Raw genomic sequence first — 19,216 nt, 5'->3', positions numbered from 1 at the left:
AGATGAATTTTTTAAAAATTAATGTGTAAATTACTGCATGGAAGGCCTTTGTGAGAGTGGGTTTTAGTAGTGAGCAGAGGGAAGTGATCATGGCGGGGAATCAGATTTCTAAACAGGACACAGTGAATGAGAAAACAGCAGGCAGGATGGAGAGGCTGCAGATACAGAAGTTAATTTAATGTCTTGGTTTCCCAGAGACAGCTCTACCTGGTTTCATTCAATCATTCAACATTTAGTGAGCACCTACTATAGACCAGGTTCTGTGCTGGGAACTTCGATGACAAAGCAGGGCCTTTATTGTGAAAATCTTTTTGTTGTGTACAGACCTGAACCTAATCTTCCTCCCGTAGATTGGATCCTGGAACTCAGGAACCTGAATTCTAGCTTAACCCACTTGAGCTGTAGCCAGCCTTTAGATCTGTGAGCATTGAGTATAAGGGACTGTTGTTGTAAGCCTCTGGTTTTTGGGGTAGTTTGTTACATAGCATCATTGTGGCAATAGCTGATTAATACATTATAATAGATTTGGATTGTCTTCTGAAAGCATTAAGGAGCCACTAAAGAATATTAATCAAGGGAGAAGTAGATAACTTTTACCTTTCAGAATGATCAGCCAGAGAGGCTGCAGTGGTCTCCTGGGTAGCCACTGCTCCTCCATCTTGGGTACCAGCATGAGATACATGGAGCAGTACTCAACCCCAAAGTAGCTGCTGGTCCAAAGACAATGAGAGCCAAGCAGAGCATATCCTAACCAACCTGTAGCTTGCAACCTAAAGAATGGATTGAAGATGGCAAGACTAGACAGAGACAGACCATCAAGGAGACTGTTGCAATTATGTAGGCTTGAACTTGGGAAGTGACAGTGGGAGAGAGGGAACTATTTAGGAGGTAGAATTCACTGGCTGTGGTGATGATCAGATGTGAGAGTTGCAGGAGAGAAAGGTCAAGGATAACTTGGTTGTCAATCAGGCAGACAACAGTGCCCTTCACTGAGATATAACACTCAGGGGAACATATTGTTTTCTAGGGGGAGATGGCAGGAGAGGCAAACAGCAGATTCATTTTAGAGCATGTTGAATTTGTGTGTTCATGAGATGTCCAAGTTATGTCCAGAAGACAATTAGATATTCAGTTGGTGTTATCAGCAAACAACAGCAAAAGGACCCCAGCAAATAGATGAACCTTCCCAAGGAGATTATGTAGTCTGAGAGTAAAAGAAGTCCAAGGACAGAACTCCAGAGAGCATGGACATTTAAAACATGGATCAAAAAAGAGGAGACTGAGAAGAAGATGTTGCAGAAAGGAGGAGACAGTGGAATCATGCAAATTGAGAGAGTAAAGAGTTGTACAAAGGAGGGAGTGGTAATGAGCAATTTTACATATGTATGCATGTATTTATTTATTTATTTTTAGATAGAATCTCTCTCTGTTGCCCAGGCTGGAGTTCAGTGGCATGATCTCGGCTCACTATAACCTCTGCCTCCTGGGTTCAAGTGATTTTCCTGCCTCAGCCTCCTGAGCAGCTGAGACTACAGGCACGTGCCACCACACCCAGCTAATTTTTGTATTTTTAGTAGAGATGGGTTTCGCCATGTTGGCCAGGCTGGTCTCGAACTCCTGACCTCAAATGATCTGCCCACCTTAGCCTCCCAGAGTACTGGGATCACAGGTATGAGCCATCACACCCAGCTATGGGCAAATTTTCCAGAGAGACAGAATGTATTAGTACATGAGCTAAAGTGGTTCAATTACTGGTACTGGAGTAAAAAAGAATTGGGTTTGAGTCCTGGTTCAGCAGTTTATAGCTATGTAATCCTTATCTACTTTTCAAAGGCTATTTTCTCATCTATAAGTTGGGAACAACCTCAGTATCTTATCTCATATGGCTGCTGAAAGGACAAATGAGATTGTGGATATATGAGTACTGACCTAGAACAGTATCTGATGTATAATGAGCCCTCATTAAATCCTAAATATTATTGTTATTGTTAGTTGTTACTTAGCAAAAGCAGGTCATTGGTGACCAAGATGAGGGCAGTTTCAATGACATGATGAGGCAGAAGTCAGGACACAGTGGGTCAGGGAGTGAATAGGAGCTGAGGAATTAAAGAAATTCTTGTAGAAAATTCTATTGCCTGACATGAAGCAGAGAAAATATGTAGGATAGTAATTTGACGAGAAGCACAATTGAAGAAAATTTTGCTTTGTTTTGTTTGTTTCTTTTACAGGAAATGAAGTTGGCATGCTTATAAGCTGTGGAGAGAGTTTCAAGAAAGGAAAGAGAAAGACAATTGGCAAAGTAGGGTCTTACAGGAAAAAACAAATAGAACCCCAGGAACGAGTGGTGAAATAAGCCTTTAATTAGTGAAGACAAAAACAAAAACCACCCAGGCTTTCCACTGGAAATGGAAATAAAGAAAAGTTTCTTAAAAGGTAAGTACAATGAAACGTTAAATTTTTGTTTTTTGTTTTTGTCTTCTTGTTTTGTTTTGCTTTTTTGGAGACAGAGTCTTGCTGGAGTGCAGTGGCATGATCTCAGCTCACTGCAACCTCCACCTCCCAGGTTCAAGAGATTCTCGTTCCTCAGCCCCCTGAGTAGCTGGGGCTACAGACATGTGCCACTACACTGGGCTAATTTTTGTATTTTTGGTAGAGATAAAGTTTTGCCATGTTGACCAGGCTAGTCTTGAACTCCTCCTTAAACCTGCCTCAGCCCTCTCAAAGTGCTGGGGTTACAGGTGTGAGCTACCAGGCCTGGCCCTCAAATTTTTATTTTCCAAATCCCAGAAAAGCTGGAGATGATCATCTGGCCAGGCAGGGCTGCACCTGCCTTAGGAAGTGGGCTGCACTTCCCAGAAGGCTGTTCATGGATGTGAAGGTAATCTCAGGAACAGGGGTTTTGGATGACTCCTGGGATAGGAGGCTGGGTATAAGGACACTGTTTTGGTGAGAAGCAGTGTGTGTTCCATATGATCCCATCCCACAACTCCTCAAGACTTCAGTGAAGTTATGAAATTCACAGAATCGCTACTGTAATAGAATTTCCTGCAGAAAATGATGAGAGGAGTTAAGGTGAGCCTCCTAGCTGCCTCAGCCTCCTGACAAAACACATGCAGAAGGAATAGACAAGCCAAAGGCAAGTAAGTGTTGTATTTGCATAAGCCTTGAGGAGAATCTTCCGACTCATACTGGGAGGGAAGTTGAGAGTTTGGGTTAGGTTAAGTTACTTAAGTCTCTGCTGGGCAGAGGGACACCCAAAGTGACATCTCAGTCATATAAGTTTGTTGGGGAGGGTTGAACAATTTTGTCGAGGTTGAACCTATCTTACTATACCCCCCTACGCTATATAATTTTTTTTGTATTTTCCAGCTAAGTGGAAGACAAAGTCATTCAGGGTTTTTAGGCAGAGTCTTTATTTAAAGTCAGGTTAATCTGACCAAGGTTTTTTTTCTTCTTTTCCAGTCCCTACTGTATATTTAATTTCACAACTGACAAACCCATATTAAACTTTAAATCATGAAATTCTAAAAAACTCAATTGATGAAAACTCATTTTCATCCAAGTTTCAGGACCATGTCATTTGTGTAAAGTGAGGTGCACCTGTGCCAATAATTTACAGTAAGCTTTTATTTAAAGACATTTACATCACATAGAATTAAAAAAAAAAACAGCAACAACAACAACCTTCTCATCTCCCAGTGTAGCAGAGACCAGCAAGTATGACTGTCTCCATCTTGCAGGTGAGAAGCTAAAGCACGGTGAGACTGAATCACTTCTTCAAGGGTCTTTTGTATTCCAGGGCATCCCAGCTACTGAATATGTGGTAAATCACGTAAACTCCCAAACAAGAACAGTGAACAAATAAGCTATCATCTGTTAATATTTATGGAGCTCTTGTGTCATGCTCATCCTATGGTGATGCTATAAATTATTAAAATAAAGATGTGAAATGCACATTCCTGGACCTAAAAATCCTATAGTTTGGTTAGGGAAACCAAACTTCAACACTTAAAAGTTTACAAAGAATTTGAGAAATAAATAGCCTTTGGAGACAATGGCAGGAAAAATCCTGAGGCATTTGTGATGTGAGTAGAAAATAGAATAAAAAATAAATTGGAGGTCAAAAGAAAGGAGAGGCCAGAATGGGCTGGAGTTGACGGAGAAGACATCATGTAGGGGAGGGAATTTAACTGGACCTTGGAGAATGGAGAGTGGTCATAGGGTCATCTTGTCATTATCATCTTGCTTATGCAAGAACAGATGTATAAACATGGAACCTCATGAGTTTCCATCTGAGAGGACACTTTCAGACCTGTCTGAAAACAATTCAGACTTCTGAATTAGCGTCAGTAAGTGTTAAGGTGGGGAGGTGATGGGAAGAAATGCACTGAAAGCTAACTTTCCTAAGATCTCATCTCCCCCCCATGGCAAGAACCAGCTCTCGGGATTAGAGGAGTTTCCTTAGGATTCTCACAACCCTGAATCTCACACATGTTCCCCTGTGCCTCAAATCTCTGGACTTGTGACATGAATGAATCCTCCAGCTGCCCTAGTTCTTGATGGTCTATTATAGTTTGCTCTTCCATGAGGTAAAAGTAAGAGAACTCTTTCCTAAACCTGTGCATTTTCCAAAATGTTCACTTCAGAGTTTCCTGAGACAGCCTCCTGGGATTGGCAAACATTGTGGCCTGCATAGAGTCATGGCAGGGCAGGGTGTTGCTACCACTTGTTTCTCAACTGGAAATCTGGTGGACAAGAGCTATAAGAATAGATAGTTTAGAGACTCTACCCATCTGAATACTGGATGGTCAGTTGATGGGTATAAAATGGTCGTTGAGTCCTCTGGACTCACTTGGTCCATTCTGGGCAGTGGACTCACATTGGAACAACTTTTTAATAATAGGTCCCTGGCATCCATAACCTGAACTCAGCAGGCTCTGAACTTGTCCATTCTCTCCCTGGCTTTCCCAAACACACACCCATGCCCTTTGTTATTCCTGAACACAAAAGCCTTATTCTCTTATTATCTCATGCAGTGGAGGTTAGGTGACCCATAGAACTTATTTGTAAGTATGTAGCCAACCTTGTTAGTAAGAAATAAAAATGCTGGTGTCAGAAATTAAGAGAATCTACAGAGGTACAGGTATTTACATTTCATGAGCAATCTCACTACCTTAGGGTATGGATTTTAACAGCTGGCAAGGAGGATGGCCAAGTGTCGAAGTCTCTTATACATGGACACAGGTTATACCTGGGCTTCCTACAGAGCATGGGTCAGGCTTTCATCCCTGGGTTATGAATGTCAAAAGAGTCAGCTAAGAGAAACCAAAATCCTTATTCTGTGCTACCGATGCAGGCTCGATTTCTCACAATATTCTCATGATACAGAAGCCCTGAGCCAAGCTTATAAACGAAATACTTGCATGGAATCAGAGAATCCTGTTGAAACCACAGCAAAGGAAGCTATGGAAAAGCTCCACGGAGTCATCTTCACAACCCAGGACACAAAGCAAAATAGACTTCAAGTGTGTTTTAAAATGTTCAAAGAAAGAGAGGAAGGAATAGAACTTGTAAGGGAAGAATAGAACATTATTTTTATTTTTATTTTTTGAGACAGAGTCTCACTCTGTCACCCAGGCTGGAGTTCAGTGGTGCCATCTTGGCTCACTGCAACCTTTGCCTCCCAAGTTCAAGCAAATCTCATGCCTTGGCCTCCCCAGTAGTTGGGACTAAAGGAACCCACCACCAATGCCCGGCTTATTTTTTGTGTTTTTAGTAGAGATGGGGTTTCACCATGCTGCCCAGGTGGTCTCGAACTCCTGAGTTCAGGCAATCTGCCTGCCTTGGCCTCCCAGAGTGCTGAGATTACAGGCGTGAGCCACTGCCCCTGGCCAGGACATTATTTTTTTTTAAAGGAGGGATTTAAAAAAGAATCATGGTAGATTGTATCTTCCAAAGTTTGTTGCAGATAGTGGCCACAACAATGCTTTCCTATCTCACATGCTTTTCTTACAATGTGTACTTGTATTCTTTCCATTAAGAGGTAGGGTCCCTTCCCCTGAGGGACATGCTTATGACTCTCTTGTGATTAATAGACTGTGGTATAAGTGATGCTGTGTGATTTCTGAGGCTAGATAGAAATGTGAGTCCGTTTTTGCCTGCTTACTGGATCACTTGTGCTGGAGCTCTAAACTACTGTGTAAGCAGTCCACCTGCTTGGAGGCTGTCACGTGTGAGGAAGCCAAAATTAGCCCATGCAAAGAGACTACACGTAGAGAGGTGCTGTAACTGCAGAGAGGAAAAGAGCTATCTGGCCATTCCCCAACTTCTCCAGTCCTCTGCTGTTCCCGCTGTAGCCACAGTCTGACTGCAATTACTTAAGAGACCCTAAGGCAAAACCTCTAGTTGAGCCCTTTTTGAATTCCTAACCCAAAAAATCATGAGCAAAATAAAATGATTGTTTTGGGCTGCAAAATTTTGAGGTAATTTGTTATGCAGTGATAAATAATTGGAACATATAGAAATTCTAGAAGTTAAAATTTTGAGGAAACCAGTGAATGGATTAAATCGTAATTTAGATTAGTTGAAGAGAAATGACAGAATTAGATATATTCTAATCACACAGACTGGAGAGAGAAAAGATAGAAAAAAATTAAAAGGAAATTAAGAGACATGGAATTTGAAATAAAAGATTACATTATACTTCTTTTTTTTTTTTTTTTTTTTTTGAGACGGAGTCTCGCTCTGTCGCCCAGGCTGGAGTGCAGTGGCCGGATCTCAGCTCACTGCAAGCTCCGCTTCCCGGGTTTACGCCATTCTCCTGCCTCAGCCTCCCGAGTAGCTGGGACCATAGGCGCCCGCCACCTCGCCCGGCTAGTTTTTTTTGTATTTTTTAGTAGAGACGGGGTTTCACCGTGTTAGCCAGGATGGTCTCGATCTCCTGACCTCGTGATCCGCCTGTCTCGGCCTCCCAAAGTGCTGGGATTACAGGCTTGAGCCACCGCGCCCGGCCTACATTATACTTCTAGTAGAGATTGCAGAGAAAGATAATAGAGAAAGGAGGAGAGAAAGTTTTGAAGAGATAATGGCTGAAAATTTTCCTGAATCAAAAACATGATTCCTCAGGCAGAAATTGCACAAATAATTGAGTAGAATAAGTAAAAATAAATCGAGATCTAGACATGGTGTAGTAGACATATAGAAAGTCAAGTGAAAAGAGAAAATCTTAAAGCTTTATGATGGAAAGCACAGATTATCTATTGAGTTAGGCAATACGAAATATAGATCAACTGTAATTCAAAAATGATTGAGTAGGACTTCTACTTATGCGTATGAAGGATTAACTGCTATGGGAATTGCCCTCCCTATGAAAATAGCTAGAAAACCAGATAAAATGTATTAACCCAAATGTTCACTAATTTGTGAACAAATAAACAGATTGTGATTTATCCACATGGTGGAATAGTAGTCTGCAATAAAAAGGCAGTAAATAACATGAACGAACCTCAAAAGCATTATGCTAAATGAAAGGAACAAGATACAAAAGAGCATATGCTGTATGAGTCCATGTATGTGAAATTCCAGAAAATTCAATCTAACCTTTAATGACTAAAAGATTGGTGGTTGAACTCGGTGGTGGCCACTGCGCAGACCAGACTTCGCTCATTCTCGCGCCTCGCTCAGCTTTTCTTCCGCAACCATGTCTGACAAATCCAATATGGCTGAGATCGAGAATTCGATAAGTCGAAACTGAAGAAGACAGAGACGCAAGAGAAAAATCCACTGCCTTCCAAAGAAATGATTGAACAGGAGAAGCAAGCAGGCGAATCGTAATGAGGCGTGCGCTGCCAATATGCACTGTACATTCCACAAGCATTGCCTTCTTATTTTACTTCTTTTAGCTGTTTAACTTTGTAAGATGCAAAGAGGTTGGATCAAGTTTAAATGACTGTGCTGCCCCTTTCACATCAAAGAACTACTGATAAGGAAGGCCGCCCCTGCCTCTCCCATCTGTCTATCTGGCTGGCAGAGAAGGAAATAACTTGCATGTTGGTGAAGCAAGAAGTGAGGTGGAAGAAGTGGGGGTGGGACAACAGTGAAATCTAGAGTAAAACCAAGCTGGCCCAAGGTGTCCTGCGGGCTGTAATGCAGTTTAATCAGAGGGCCATTTTTTCTTTTTTTTTTGTTCAAATGATTTTAATTATTGGAATGCACAATTTTTTAAATATGCAAATAAAAAGTTTTAAAACTTAAAAAAAAAAAAAAAAGATTAGTGGTTGCCAGGAGCCAGAGGGAAGAAGAGGGACTAGAATATAAAGAGTCAGGAGGGAATATTTTTGGATGATGGAAATATTTTATACCTTGATTGTGATGGTAGTTACTTTACTGTACATTTATCAAAACTTAAAATTGCATACTTAAAATTGGTAAATTTTGTCTGGGTGTGGTGGCTCACACCTGTTGTAATCCCAGCACTTTGGGAGGCTGAGGTGGGTGGATCACTTGAGGCCAGGAGTTGGAGACCACCCTGGCCAACTTGGTGAAACCCTGTCTCTACTAAAATCAGCCGGGCATGATGGTGCACATCTGTAATTCCACCTACTCAGGAGGCTGACGTATATGAATTGCTTGAACCCAGGAGGCAGGGGCTGCAGGAGCCAAGATCCCAGCATTGCACTCCGGCCTGGGTGACAGAGTGAGACTCCGTCTCAAAAAAAAAAGGTAAATTTTATTGTTTGTAAATTTATCTCAATAAAACATGGTCAAATACTAGAAATTTTATATGGTTCAACTGGATAGAAACACCGAATGACAGCAGACTTTTCATCTGTAACAATATATGCTGAGAGACCATAAATAATATTTTCAAAGTAGTAAGAAAAAAAATAGTATGCATGTAGGAGTCTTTAGCTAGTTAAATGAGTAGTTTTCCAACATTAGTGATTTTGCATCAAAATCACCTGGAGGGTTTATAAAAATGCAGATTGCAGAGGCAATCCCTGGAATTTCTGCTTCAGTAGGTCTTGGGTGGGCTGAGAATATACCTGTCTAATAAGTTCCCCTGTATTTCAGATTCTGCCATGAAAGGAACTATACTTAAGAACCACCAAGATAAACCATCATGTGAGAGGGCTAAAAAAGAAAAACTTCAGCCTTACAACAACTAAGAGAGTTTAGCACCTACACACCCTATCTGAAAGAACTAGTAAGAGCTTCTTCAGTATAAAAAAGACCAAATCAGAGCCGGTGAACGGGAGGTAAGAAGCCCTTCTTTAAATATTACCGACACATCTCTCCCACCAAATTGCCAAAACAGCATTCTCTGGAGGAGAGTCTCTTTTATTCCATCCCGTGGAAGGTTCCCTCCCACTTGCCAAGAATATGTTGAATCACTTCTTATGGCAATAAAAAAGCAGAAGGGAACGGAAGATTTGTTCTCTTACCCTTAATAGACTGAGAATTATTTTCTTGCTATGAATGTAAGAAGCAGTTAGCCAGCAGGAGGAGAGACCAATCAGGGTACACATTATAGAAGCCAGGCCTTTTATGTAGTGGCAAAACAAGTGTGGGGTGGCGGGAGTGATCCCTGGGTGCAGGCCATAAGAGGTGCATTTTCTCTAGGGAATCAAAACAATAATAGAGTCGAGCTAAAGTATATATACTTTCTATTATCACTACATGCCATCAATTCTAAATAATGTCAGTGATAAAACACTCTTCCCCAATAAAAATCTTTTGTTTGGTCTAAGTTCTAAACAATTGCTGAAGTTACCTGTTAAATTTTAGTAATATATGCAAACTTCAAATTAACACATTTTTATTACTTATCATTTATTATTATATTATACATGATAGTTAATATGGAGAGTTGCCAGTTATACAGTTGTCTCCAAATATATTCAGACTTAGGTACATGCTTTTGTTTTAAGAATAAGTTAGTAATGGTTCAAAATCACGTGAACTTGCTTTGTGTCTCCAACTCTAGAGATATTACATATTCCTACGTTTAAGCAGTAGATTAGAAATAAGTGCTCATACCAAAGTGATTATAAAAACAAAGAAACAAACGAGTTACTAAAATTCCATCTTTCTATGTAACTATTTAGACTTTTAAATTATTTTGGAAATTTAAATCAGTGGAACAAGATATAAAATTTGAGGTGATATATTTTGTTTAATAAGTGCAAATTTTAGTTCATTAATTTTGTTACCAACTAATATCTTTAAAATGAAAATTTCTGCCTTTTGAGTTTTTCTGTTGTTTTAAACTGTCATTTTTCATTATTGTAAAACACCAATATGTAAGTATAAACTTTTCTAAATCTTTGACTCCAAAAATGTATTATAATCAAAAAGTGTTAATCTATTACTGATTTCCTTTTATGCATTGCAATATTTATATGCAGTATTTACTTTTTTACTGTCATGTATGTGCATATATACATACATATATCATACACATTTAAATAAAATAAAACCCCCATTATCTGTGTTTCTTTTCTAGCCATCATGATTATTTGTTCAATTTCATGATTATTACTGAAAGCGATTTTGTCATATAGAGGAGATGTTAAAAATGACCTGCTCTGGTGTGGGCAGATAGGAGTAGGTGTATGTGCCTTCTGGAATGGTCTCCTGGACACTGGGCCCAACTCCTTCAACAAAAAGGACAGAAAAATGGAAATAAATTTAATTTTGTGGTTTTAACTCACTGCATTAAGTGAGAAAGCATCCCTTTAACTCCAGGGAATATGGGGTGGCGGCAGTGTTGGGGTTGAAATGGAGAGCTGATACTGTAGCAATGGTGGTGATGTACTGGCCGCTGCACAGGGAGGCTGTGCACAGAGAACAGTAACAGGAGACTCACAAAAACTGAACAAACACCATTTTTACAATGGAGAATTGACTAGATGAGGGCATACACCACCTATAATCTCTGGAAGAGAAGAGACAGGGAGGTTTGGAGGGAAATCAAAGCCAAATATTATTTCACTTGTCCTTCAAGCCTATAAATGCCACTAAAGCAGATGAGGCTTCAGTAAACAAAAGTTATCTTGGCTTGAAAGTAGTCTTCTCTAAGTATAGTCCTATGACATGAATCAATTATATTTTGAGTAGCAGTAGCATGAAAGATATATTGTATTTAAGAGTATATATGTGTTGGCCTATTAAGAAATTATGCAGGCCGGGTGCAGTGGCTCACGCCTGTAATCCCAGCACTTTGGGAGGCCGAAGTGGGTGGATCACTTGAGGTTGGGAGTTTGAGACCAGCCTGGCCAACATGGTGAAACCTTGTCTCTACTAAAAGTACAAAAATTAGCCAGGTGTGGTAGTGGGCATCTATAGTCCCAGCTACTCGAGAGGCTGAGGCAGGAGAATTGCCCAAACCTGGGAGGCGGAGGTTGTGGTGAGCTGAGATTGTGCCACCGCACTCCATCTAGCCTGGCAGACAGAGTAAGACTCTGGGGGAAAAGAAAGAAAAGAAAGAAAAGAAAGAAAGAAAGAAAGAAAGAAAGGAAGGAAGGAAGGAAGGAAAGAAAGAAAGAAAGAAAGAAAGAAAGAAAGAGAAAGGAAGGAAGGAAGGAAGGAAGAAAGAAAGAAAGAAAGAAAGGAAGAAAGAAAGAAAAAGAAAGAAAGGAAGGAAGGAAGGAAGGAAGGAAGGAAGGGAAAGAGAAAGAAAGAGAGAAAAGAAGAGAAACGAAAAGTAAAGAAAGAGAGAAAGAAAAAGAAAGAAAAAGAAAGAAAGAAAGAAAGGGAAAGAAAGAAAGAGAGAGAGAGAAATTATGCAAAGGAAACTGCCAGAAGCAACTCTCAACTTAATTTAAAAGTTAGTGAAGTTCAGCTTCTGTATCTGGCCTCATTCTGGTGCTTTTAACCTCTGTTGTGTGCCCACTTTCTTTTCACAAGGCACCCAGGGTCATCCTGTTCTCCCTGAAGGATCGTCCATCAAAATATTTTTTACACTAAGGTCTGAAAGACTAAAAAAAGCCAAATATGATCTCATCTGGTATATTCTTTTTTTTTTTTTAAAATAAGCTTTTTATCTTGCAATAATTGTACTTTCACAGTTGTAAGAAATAAAACAGAGATCTGGTACACCCTCTACTCAATTTCTTGCAAAACTAGAGAACAATATTACAACCAGGTTATTGAAATTGATTATCAAGATACAGAACTTTTCCATCAACACAAATATCCCTCATGTTTGTCCTTTGAGAGCTTCACCCACTTCCCTCCTGCCCCATCCCTTCCTTAACTCCTGGCAACCACAAATCTGTTCTCCATTTCTGTAATTTTGTCATGTCAGGAATGTTGTATAAATAGAATTATATGGTATGTAGCCTGTGGGGATTGGCTTGTTTCACTCAGAATAATTCTCTGGAGATTCATCCAGGTTGTGTGTGTCAGTAGTTTACTCCTTTTTATTGCTGAGTAGTATCCATGGTATGGATATATCACATTTTGTTGAACTATTTTTTATTTATTTATTTTACTTTAAGTTCTGGGATACACGTGCAGAATGTGCAGTTTTGTTACATACGTATACATATGCCATGGTGGTTTGCTGCACCTATCAACCTGTTATCTAGGTTTTAAGCCCTACATTCATTAGGTATTTGTCCTAATGTTCTTCCTTCCCTTGTCCCCCGCCCCCTGACAGGCCCCATGTGTAATGCTCCCCTCCCTGTGTCCATGTGTTCTCATTGTTTAATTCTCACTTATGAGTGAGAACATGCAGTGTTTGGTTTTCTGTTCCTGTGTTAGTTTGCTGAGAGTGATGGTTTCCAGCTTCATCCATGTCCCTGCAAAGGACATGAACTCATTCTTTTCATGGTTGCATAGTATTCCATGGTATATATGTGCCACATTTTCTTTATCCAGTCTATCATTGATGGGTATTTGGGTGGGTTACAAGTCTTTGCTATTGTAAATAGTGCTGCAATAAACATACATGTGCATGTGTCTTTATAGGAGAATGATTTATAATCCTTTGCGTATATACCCAGTAATGAGATTGCTGGGTCACATGGTATTTCTGGTTCTAGATCCTTGAGGAATCACCACACTGTCTTCCACAATGGTTGAACTAATTTATACTCCCACCAACAGTGTAGAAGCGTTCCTACTTCACAGCCTCACCAGCATCTGTTGTTGTTGAACTATTTACTTGTTGAAAGACATTTGTGTTCCAGTTTTTGACCATTATGAATACAGTTGTTAGAAACATTCATGTGCCAGTTTTTATGTAGACATACATTTTCATTTCACTGGAACAAATGAGCAAGAATTCAATTTTTTGGTCATGTGATATTTGCGTGTTTTTTTTTTTTTTTTTAAGAAACTGCCAAATTATTTTCCAGAGTGGCTGTGCCATTTTGCTTTCTCACCAGCCATGTATGAGTCATCCAGTTGCTCCACATCTTTAGCAGAATTTAGTGTTGCCACTTTTTGTTCCAGTCATTCTGATAGATGTGTAATGGTATTTCATTGTGGTTTTAAAATGCACTTAATGGCTAATAGATACAGTAGAGTATCTTTTCATGCGTTTATGTGCCATCTGTATATCCTCTTCTGTGAAATGTCTGTCCGTTCATGTCTTCTCTTTTTTTTTTTTTTGAGACGGAGTCTCACTCTGTTGCCCAGGCTGGAGTCCAGGGGTGCGATCTCGGCTCACTGCAACCTCTACCTCCCGGGTTCAAGCGATGCTCCTCCTGTCTCAGCCTCCCAAGTAGCTGGAATTACAGGCACCCACCACCATGTCCAGCTAAATTTTGTATTTTTGGTAGAGACGGGATTTCGTCATTGGCTAGGCTGGTCTCAAACTCCTGAGTTTGAGATGATTCACCTGCCTCGGCCTCCCAAAGTACTGAGATTATAGGCGTGGGCCACCGCACCTGGCCTCTCCTGCTCATTTTCTGATTGGATTGTTGGTTTATTTACTGTTCAGTTTTGAGAGTTTTTTAATTTTAATTTTTATTTTTTTGAGACAGAATTTCCTTCTGTCACACAGGCTAGAGTACAGTGGCGTGATCTTGGCTCACTGCAACCGCTGCCTCTGGGGTTCAAGCAATTCTTGCGCCTCAGCCTCCTGAGTAGCTGGGATTACAGGCATGCGCCATGATGCCTGGATAATTTTTGTATTGTTTTGAGAGTTCTTTGTAGTTCTAGATATTAATCTCCTGTCAGGTATGTGGTTTGCAAATATATTCTCCCAGCATGAGGCCTACCTTTTCAGGCTCTTAACAGAGTCTTTCACAGAGCATATGTGTTAAAATTTTTATGAATTTCAATGTATCACACTTTGCTTTCATGGATTGTGCTGGTGGGGGCTCTAGGATAGGGCCAGGGTTTTGTTTTTTCCTGAGGTGTTTGGCTGCAGCACAGCACTTATTGTCTAAAAGTTTTCTGTCTTCCTAGTCCTTAGCTAGGTTTTTCTCGGCACGTCTTAACGTCTGTGCTCATTGGTATTTCCGCGTTGCCATTGTCTTTAGTACCCTGGGACATATAAGGCAAAAAGAAAACTGAGGGAACTCACCCCCATGTCACCCCTTGGGTCTTGAGTTCCCTAGTCTCTACCTTCTTCTCTCTACCACTCAGAGTTCTTTTGCTTTTTTATACACTATCCAGAGTTTTAGTTGTACTTAATGGGAAGAATAGGGAAAAGTGTGTCTACCCCATCTTCCCCAAAGAAAACATTCTGCATTTAATTTTTATTAGGGATTTAGAAGTAAAGTCAGATATAGGAATTTGGGATGTCATATTTTTAAAAATAATAAGGCCAGTCTTAGTAAACTCTAAGAACACAGTGCCTTTGAAGTCAAAGTCAGGTTCACGGAGATGGATGTACACATAGAGGATTCACAGATCTAACTTAACACATTAAGACAAGCCACAGATAAGCAGGGAAATGTGTATGTTAATACAGGTCAAGAATAGTTGCTTTTAAGGCAGGCTGAACCAAGTCAAAATAGAGGAAATAACTACAGGAGTGTCATGAGCAGAGCTCTTTCTTTGCATCAATCTGGGAAGGCTATCTAGAGGAAATAATGTTTCAAGAGCTGCTTTCCAGAATGGGAAAAAGACTTGCCAACTGGATGATTAAAAAATCTGCAAGATGTGATATTTTCTAGTGCATTTCAAATTTCAGATATTTTGGGTTTTTGTCTCTTAAAGTTTCACTTATTTATTTATTTATTTTCAGTTTTCTACTACTCTTAATTTTATTCAGGTTTTCAACTACCTTATTTAATGAATGGAACATATTTATAACAGCGTTTCTCTGTGGAAAAAGCACTGAGTAGAAAATGGGTTGTGGAGGAGCTTTGAGGTAAGTTGAAGAAGGTGATTGGGATGTAAAAGATGACAGAAAAAAAGATAAAATTAGCCTCAGAAGTTTTCAGATGAAAGTCCATGTGTATGCACACATACACATACATTTTCTTGCAGAACCACTTGAGAACATATAGACAGTGCCCTTTATCCCTAAATATTTCAGCCTGTCTTTTCTCAGCAAAATATATAATTACCATCCAATAATCAAATTCAGGAATTTAATATTGATAACAATACTATTATCTAATATTCAGCATATATTCAAAAGTCGAACATTCACATTTTGCCAGTTTCTCCAATAATGTCCTTTATAGTAATTTCGTTTTCCCTCTAATTTACCATCCAATCTGTGACTGTGTGTTGCATTTAATTATCAGGTTTCTCTAGTCTTTAATCTGTAACAGCTTCTTAACCTTTCTTTGTCTTTTATGACATTAATATTTTTGAAGACTATGATGAGGAAGTTGTTTTGTAGAATGTCTTTCAGTTGAGGTTTGTTTCCATATAATTACGTACAAGTAACATATCTTTGACTTGCATACTACCTGAGTGACGTGTGTCCTTTTTAGTGTCAAGAAATGCATAATGTCTGTCAATTTATCTGATTATTGACGATAACTTTGATCACTTGGTTAAGATAATGTCTCAGCTGTAAAGTTACCATTTCTCCCTTTATAATTAGTGAGTACTCATTTCTGGCATTCTTTTTTCTCTTGTGTAAATCCAAATTTCCACCTCTTACCATTTTCCATCTTCCTGAAAATTTTTCTTTATCATTTTTTATAGGAAAGATCTGCTGTAAATAAATTGTCTCAACTTTGTGTAAAATGTCTTTATTGGCTGGATGCAGTGGCTCATGCCTGTAACCCAGCACTTTGGGAGGCTGAGGCAGGTGGATCACTTGAGGTCAAAAGTTCAAGACCAACCTGGCCAACATAGGGAAACCCTGTCTCTACTAAAAATACAAAAATTAGCCAGTCATGATGGTGCACAACTCTAATTCCAGCTATGCAGGAGGCTGAAGCATGAGAATTGCTTGAACCTGGGAAGCAGAGGTTGCAGTGAACCAAGATCGCATGACTGCACTGCAGGCTGGGTGATGGAGTGAGACTCTGTCTCAAAAAAATAAAAATAAAAATAAATAAAAATTTAAAAATTAAAAATGTCTTTACCTTCATTTTTGAAATACAGCTTTGTTGGAGAAATAATTCACTTTGGGAGGCTGAGGCAGGTGGATCACTTGTGGTTGAAAGTTCAAGACCAGCCTGGCCAACATGGCAAAATCCTTCTCTACTAAAAATACAAACATTAGCCAGTTATGGTGGTGCACACCTCTAATTCCAGCTACTTGGGAGGCTGAAGCATGAGAATCGGTTGAACCGGGGAAGTGGAGGTTGCAGTGAGCTGAGATCGCATGACTGCACTGCAGCTTGGGTGATGGAGTGACTCTGTGTCAAAAAAATAAAAATAAAAATAAAAAACATTTTTTAAAATAAAAATGTCTTTACCTTCAATTTTGAAATGCAGTTTTGTTGGAGAAAGAATTCTAGGTTTTTAGTTTTCTTCTTTCAGTAAAGATGCTTCTCCGTTGTCTTCTGGATTGCATAGTTTCTGATATATGTTGTAATTCTTAGTGTGTATCATGCCTTTCCTTTTTTTTTCCTTTTTTTGAGATGGAGTCTTACTCCGCCAGTCAGGCTGGAGTGCAGTAGTGCAATCTTGGCTCACTGCAACCTCCAGCTCCCGGGTTCTTGGGATTACAGGTGTGTGCCACCACGCCTGGCTAATTTTTGTAATTTTAGTAGAGACGGGGTTTTGCCGGTTTGGCCAGGCTGGTCTCAAACTTCTGACCTAAAGTGATCTGCCCACCTCAGCCTCCCAAAATGCTGGGATTATAGGCATGATCCACTGTTCCTGGCCATATCATGTCTTTTCTGAATTCATTTGAAATTTTCTCTTTATTTCTAGTTTTCAGAAATTTGATTATAATGTTCTTGGGCATGGTTTTCTCCAGGTTTATACTGCTTCTGGAGGTAATGGCTTAGATTATTTTAGATTTTTCTGCCTTCTAACAGAAGTAATGAAAGCCATGAATTTCTCTCCAAGCATTGCTTTGTCTTCATACCATAAATTTTGATATGTTGTGTTTAATTTTCATCCAAACTAAGATGTTTTCCAAGTTCCCTTGTGATTTCTTCAATTACCCATGGGTTATTTAGAAGTATGCTGTTTACTATCTAACAATTGGAGATTTTCACAGTTTCTTTCTGTTGACTTCTAATTGAATTCTGTTGCGATCAAAGAACATACTTCAAATAATTTCAGTCTTTTTAAATTTATTGAAACTTGTTTTACGGCCTAACATATTGTCTATCCTGGAGAATGTTCCATAGGAACTTGAAAAAAAAAATGTGTATTCTGCTGTTGTTGGGGTTGTGTTTTACAAATGTCAGTTAGGTAAGTTGGTTGATAGTGTTCAAGTATTCTATATTCTTACTTGTTTACTGTTTAGCTCTATCAATTGCTGAGAAGAGAGTATTGAAGTCTCCAACTATAACTGCTATTTTTTCTTTCAATTCTGTTAGTTTTTGCTTCATGTATTTTAGAGCGCTATTATTAGGTGCATTTATACTTTTATAATTCTTCTATCTTCTTACTGATGTATTTTATCCTAATACAATCTCTTTTCTAATAATATTTATTGTCTGAGTGTTTGTTTTGTCTGATATTAATATGACCACTCAAGTTTCTTGTGGTTACTGTAAGTATGGTATGCCTTTCATCATCTGTATTAGCTGGGTTCTCCAGAAAACAGGATATATATACACATACATATACCTAGATATATGTGCTATATAATACATCTTAATTATCACAATCTACTTCAGATTAATACTGATTTAATTTCAGGAAAATATAACAACCATGCTCAAATATAACTCAATTTTCACCTCTTTCTTTTGTGCTAGTATTGTCATATATTTTAATGTATATGTATTATAAACCCAGTTAATAGTGTTATAATTATTGTTTTATACAATCTTATATTTTCAAAGAAATTTAGAGAAGAGAAAATATATTTATGTATATATTATATTTTATATATTTATGAAAATATATTTATTGTAGATTATATTTCTCTATCTTGTTAATTCGTGCACATATTTACTATTGCTGTGCTCTTTGCCCTGTGAATTTAATTTACCACCTGGTATCATCTTCTTTCAGCCTGAAGGACTTCCTTTGGTATTTCTTGTATGAAAGGTCAGTTAGCAATACATTCACTCAGTTTTTGATAATCTGGAAATGTCCTTATTTTTAGTTTTGATGGATAGAGAATTCTTGATTAAAAGGTCTTTCTTTCAGCATTTTGAATATGTCACTCTACTGCCTTCTGTCCTCCATTATGTCTAATGAGAAGTCAACTACTTTTTATTTTTATTTTTATTTTTTTATTTTTTATTTTTTTTTGAGGCGGAGTCTCGCTCTGTCGCCCGGACTGGAGTGCAGTGGCCAGATCTCAGCTCACTGCAAGCTCCGCCTCCCGGGTTTACGCCATTCTCCTGCCTCAGCCTCCCGAGTAGCTGGGACTACAGGCGCCCGCCACCTCGCCCGGCTAGTTTTTTGTATTTTTAGTAGAGACGGGGTTTGACCGTGTTAGCCAGGATGGTCTCGATCTCCTGACCTAGTGATCCGCCCTTGTTCCCGTGTAAAAGATGAGTCATTTTGCTATTACTTATTCCAAGATTTCTTTTCTTTGGTTTCAACTTTTTTTTTTTTGAGACGGAGTCTTGCTCTGTTGCCCAGGCTGGAGTGCAGTGGTGCAGTCTTGGCTCACTGCAAGCTCCACCTCCCGGATTCACGCCATTCTCCTGCCTCAGCC

General features: G+C 39.1%; 1 long non-coding RNA gene and 1 pseudogene across 2 annotated transcripts in view; one reads left to right on the top strand and one right to left on the bottom strand.

The window, feature by feature from the left end:
• The first annotated feature begins 7,684 nt into the window (after nucleotides 1-7,684).
• LOC117062335 lies at nucleotides 7,685-7,975 on the top strand (annotated as a pseudogene). The gene has a single exon (XR_004428310.1). The product of XR_004428310.1 is annotated as a thymosin beta-4-like (transcript).
• A 1,252-nt stretch (nucleotides 7,976-9,227) lies between these two features.
• Nucleotides 9,228-19,216, bottom strand: part of LOC117062336 — a 92,153-nt gene continuing 82,164 nt past the window's right edge. Inside the window, exon 3 of the long non-coding RNA XR_004428311.1 lies at nucleotides 9,228-9,617. This is a non-coding gene — a long non-coding RNA (uncharacterized LOC117062336). The remainder of the gene's footprint in view (nucleotides 9,618-19,216) is intronic.

This window comes from Trachypithecus francoisi, unplaced genomic scaffold (assembly GCF_009764315.1).
Source record: "Trachypithecus francoisi isolate TF-2019V2 unplaced genomic scaffold, Tfra_2.0 Lachesis_group17, whole genome shotgun sequence".
Classification (NCBI taxonomy): Eukaryota; Metazoa; Chordata; class Mammalia; order Primates; family Cercopithecidae; genus Trachypithecus; species Trachypithecus francoisi.
The sequence above is the reverse complement of the archived record's forward strand: the minus strand, read 5'-3'. Positions and strand labels throughout refer to the sequence as shown.